This window comes from Crocodylus siamensis, chromosome 10, assembly GCF_052110815.1.
Source record: "Crocodylus siamensis isolate JL-2025a chromosome 10, ASM5211081v1, whole genome shotgun sequence".
NCBI classification, from domain to species: domain Eukaryota; kingdom Metazoa; phylum Chordata; order Crocodylia; family Crocodylidae; genus Crocodylus; species Crocodylus siamensis.
This window is the reverse complement of record NC_143404.1, coordinates 61737484-61742994: the sequence shown is the minus strand read 5'-3', so window position 1 is coordinate 61742994 and position 5511 is coordinate 61737484.

Here is a 5511-nt window from a genome sequence, read left to right as displayed (position 1 = left end):
TTGTAATCTTTAGATCAAAATGCACTAGATTTGTATGCAGTCCACTCCTGTGTTCCCTCTGATAAAGCTGTATACAACTGTTCCCATATAAATGGTAAGTCTGAACTTTCTAAATTGTCAGATAACTGAGATGGGGGGAAATGGTGTCGTTCAAATACAGTTGTACTGGGCCAGATGATCTTACTGCAAAGAGCAAGCACTTGAAATCATTTAATAGCAAACATAATTTTCTCCTTTTTCAAGACAACTCATTGACCTTCTAAAGCACTAATGCAATAGAGGAGGCTGTAAGCTTGATTCTACATCAATGGAAATGCATGGAACCGCTCCTATTGTCTTCAGGGGGAAGAGCAGGCCCCATTGTCATATTTGAGGACATGCAGCCAGAGAGGAACAATGAAAGCAAACTTGACAAGTCGAGCCCTAGTAACTAATGCCCGGTTTAAGCAAATATCATCTGCCTTGATTGAGTGTCTGATCATCAGCATGATGCAGTCAGCCTGTTTGGATTTTTGTGTAACAACATTTAACATCCTTATAACGTCATAACTTTTAATGTGAGGTCAAAATGTTTGTCTTAATGCACAGGTATAGTGATTTTTCTTACTGTAGCTCAAAGAAATGCCTTGCTACATTTTTTTTGCCTAATACAAATGCACTGAAATTGGAATTTGAAAATTCAGGTCAGTTTTCATGTCCCTGTTTATATGCAGAAAGTTAATGTACGTAGCATTCCACAATTTGAACTCCAAAGTGATAATGAAGTAGTTTTATATCATCTATAGGTGGCACTAGAGATCAGGATAAAATTTAAGGTTGGCCAGTTCTACTTTAAGTCCATACACTTTTATGAAAGAAACTTCATAGTTCTCTGCTTTCAGTTGTTCTGCAGGTAGAACTGTAAAAGCACTTGTAAAACAAATGGCAAGAAGTTGCAGGAAGCTTGGAAATGCAAACACTGTTACAATTATCAATATTTTAAGAACAACAAAAACAGCAAAGACAAAAATGAGCAAAAATGTGTTGTCACTTAATACAGAGCAAATTTGTAGCCAGAAATTAGACAATTTAATGCAAAAGTACAGAAAAGTAACTTTAAAAACTCTCTTCGGTATTGGGAGGGTGATTGTGTAATTAGAAATTCAGCAATAGGCAGTTTAGGTCAAAATTGTCTGCATTTACATTTATGCATTCTTGCACCAATGACCCCAAGACCCTAATGCTAAATGTAATGTCCAAGTTGTGTTGCACAGTTCTGTTACACGCCTTTGCAGTTTCTCAGAACAGGTTTGTTTACCTTTTCAAGTAGGAAACCAGTAGATTTATGTCATATTATGAATGCTAACCCTTCATGTTGGTCTTACCTATCATTGTAAGATAAACAGGAAAGATAACAAAACGGTGAGAATGAATAGACAAAGGCATACTACTCCTTTCTTCAACACTGTTTAGCATTACACTTACAGAAACGATCTGTAAAACTGAGTTGGGGGGGTCCCTTCTACATTAGAAAAAATATCCCATAGCCAAGCCTTAAATAGGGTCAGTATGTTTTGTTTTTTTTTAATCCCTTTGGCTTCTCAGACAAGAGATGCAAAAATGCCATCGTGACCATTATGCAAGAAGGCTGGCAGAAGCATATTGCTTTAATGGCTTGCATTTGTTTAATATGTTCGTGCTGCTATCAACTGAACTCTCTTTCCCTTGAGAGAACATGTTAATTCATAACAAGTGTATATTCTGGAGCTTGCGTGTTTTTCTTGAGTACCATGGATTCATACATCCTCCTGGAGCTCCGCCGCAATCATCGGGATCTCAAACAATTTGTCTTTCTTTCCATGTGAAAATAATATTTGTTTGCACACAGCAGCTTTCACATGAGACTCTCTGTTTATGTATGCCTCATAACTATGCATGGTTGTTTTACTGTTGGCTAAACTAAAGAACAGAGTTTCTGATTTACTGAGCAACACATGGTGTGCTAGTGTCAGTCTAGTATAAAACCATTCTGGCTACTGAGCGAGACCTTCCGCTGTCTGTTAAATGGATTGTACTTGCATTGCACGGCAATAAAATCTGTTTATCTTTCAGAGGAACGTAATAAGATGTTCAAAAGAAGTGAATTGAGAGCCTAATGTCCACTGACCTTCAGCAGGACTTATGCTACAAAATCACTTGGCTATGCCTTACCCGTAGTGCCCTAAAGATGCATGTTACAAGTTACAAGCCTCACTTTTTCTTTTATGTTGGTCTTTTCATTGGGCAGTTTTGAAAGCAGCACGCTAACTATATTAGGAATAATATGAATAAATTAGTAATGCATTGTGTATGTATTTCAAGCAACACACTTCCACCTCACCCCAAATTTAGATGCTTAGGACCCTATGTACTTTTAAAAATAAGCCTGAGAGCCGGGGTTAAAATTCTGTTCCATACAATATCTCTTACAAAGTTAAGCCATTGCTTGTACATAATTGTCCATTTTGTTTGGTTTTACATGAGACACAAAATTAAGGGAATCCACAAGTCAGGGGAACCTTGGTTTTAGCTTGTCAGCATTGCAGTTATCTGTGGGATCTCTGGTGTTACATATGCTCCCACGTTCAATGATTATGGACTGAGTTTAAACAAGAAAGCTTTTTTATTATTATTAAAGAAAACTAAGGCTCCTATTTTACCCTGCTTCAGTCACTGATAACTGTCGTCTTAGTAAAAGTTTGATGATATCAAAAACTTCAGCTGGGATTTCCACTAACAAAGCTTTCCTCTGCTGAATCCAGGGTCAACTCCAAAGCATATTGCAGTTTGCCGCATGTACTTACCTAGTTTGGTGGTGGTGCAGTTCTGCTAATGGTTGCTCATAGGTGACTGAAACGGGAGCAAATCCCCAGCGTACATGACACCTAAAGCTGAGCACGGTTTGGGTTTGTGTGAAGCTACGATTAGTCTTAGGGTCATTAATTAGGAAGAGAAATGTTGAGAGTAAAACAGTTGCATAAAGTGTTCCAACGTTGCCTGCAGTGATTACTTGTCTACACTTGAAAATTAAATAAAATCCTGGCCCTTTTATGAGTCAATGGAGTTTTGACCTCTGGGCTTCTTAGGGACAAAATGTGTACTTTAACTTAATTTGGGCGTGTCTACATGTGACACTATAGCGATGTAGCAATGCACTATGGCAACATAGCATCTACAGGCATCTACATGTAACCAGCGGCTACTTTGCTGTAGTGATATGCTCCCCTGGTATATATAGCACACTGCTACACCAAAGTAGCTGCTAAAAATTAATCATGGGCTGCAAGTACAGTGCAGTACAGGCTGTTAACTGTGCCATGATTTAGTGCTTCCAAAAGGAAGCACTAAATCATAGAGCAGTAACAACATCACCATATAGACATGACATGTAGATGTGCCCATTGAGTAATAACAATCTCCATATATAGTCCCATTAACTTTACCAGGACTGTTTGCAGCGTAACAACTAGCCCATAATATCCTTGCATGGCTTGGTACCCTCATATTTTTTCTCATAAAGGTTAATAAAAAATTAACATTTTAGAATCGCAATACATGTAATACATTTCTTCCTGTCGCATGGAAAGAGAAGACTTTTGGGGGGTTTGTTTTGTTTTTTTAAAGAAAGGGTAACTATTGTGGGTTTCTATCTTAATTCCTTCATGTTTCATGTTCTTTGCCAACCTAAATATTATGTGTATCCTGTTTCCAGTGTGATGTCCTGCCATCGATACAATATTTGATATGTCCCTGATGGGGAGGACTACATCCTATAATTTCAAGGGTATTGACTTGGTGATTTAATAGCCTTTTATATTTCTAGTTAGAAAATCTTTAACATTCTTTTATTTAAATTTTAAGAAGAGAAACCAATATTGTTAAGAGAGACTAATGTTCTGTTGTCAGTTATCCAGCTGACCTTTCATAAGATGATAATGGTTTCTATAGTGACCTCTAGGAAATAATGTCTCAGATATCATTGTGAATTCCAAGTCTGTTATAGGGAAAGCTTTCTTTTCTCTTGCAGGTATCTAGTTCTGCTTCTGCTATTATTCTAGTCACTAGACATTGAGGAGGACTCAAAAAAACGCACAGTATTTGGTTACATAGTTACCTTTCATCTCTTAGAAATTTCATACATGTAAAATGTTGTAAGGAGGTGAAAAAGTACATAGAAAGCTAAGATTTTTCTACTGATCTATTTTAGAATAATAAATGGCATTATATATATTTAAATACTTACGGTAAAATTCTCTGCTGATATAATTCCATTGCCTACCATGAGATATTACATCAGAGACATCTGCTGGACTACATTTTATGCTTGAAAGATCACTTTCTATTTGTGATAAACAGGGATTATGGTCTAGCTTTTTTTTTTTTAACTCTTGATGTAAACAGTTTTCAACAAGTAAAAGTGAAGAAATAGGTTGGGGGGGGTATTTGCAAGTGCAATTCTACTGCAGTAAGTGTAAGTTGCTGTATTTCTAATGAGGTATTAATATACGCCAAGAGGTCAGGAGGAACATTTTGCTGCCCAAGTAAAGCTAGGCAACTGGATCACACGTAGAATCACTTATAACTGATTATGAGAGAGTTTTTCAGCATTTTGAAAATTGAGCCATATTTTTAGGTGTTTAATTATAAATTTAGACGCCTAATATTATGTTCTGCTTTTTAAAATATCAGTCATAACACTGATATTTCCTGTGCACTTAAGTGCCGCTGGGTGCCCATTAAGAGAATAATATATTTACTGTGAGGTGGGAATAACTCAGATACCATGGTGATGAGTAAGATGGAAATACCTAGATGGACACCATAGATAGTAACATTTCAGAATGGCCTGAAGGAGAATTTTAAATAACAGGAATGCATAAGTTTAAACTGTTTAATAAACAAGATGAAGGATCTTTAGAAAGTGCCCTTTAAAAAAAATAAGGGTGTGAACACTATTGGTATAGATTTAGCAAAATAATAGAATGAGATGCAGAATTGTGACACGAATTAAAAGCACATTGGCTTTAAAAATTTTTTGTTTTGTTTTGTTTTTTTTGACTGGCTCAAAGCCCAATATTGCCAGTAAAGAAAACTTTCCACTGGATCCATCTATACCTGTAGCCCTCCATTGGAAAATGAAAAAAATGCAGATTTTTGCCACCTCTTAAAATGTTCAGAAGTTAAGCTACAGATCAATTTGTTTAAACAATATTAAATGTTGCCTGCATTGTAAATCCATAGAGATCGGCAAACGATATTACTTTTAATTGGATAGTGATATTCATGATCTCGAGGAGGAAAAAAAAACCCTACCAGCAAAATTGCGTTTTGGTGATGACTCTGCTGGAGAAGTGCTCTGCAGGGGCTCATTCCCCATTGATTATCTTTCACTGCTAATAGCTTCAAAGGCTATTTGGTGGACGGTCCACTTTCACATTTAAATGTAAATCTCGATGGCCTTGACAGACTGATGATCAGAAAAAGGGAGAAAAA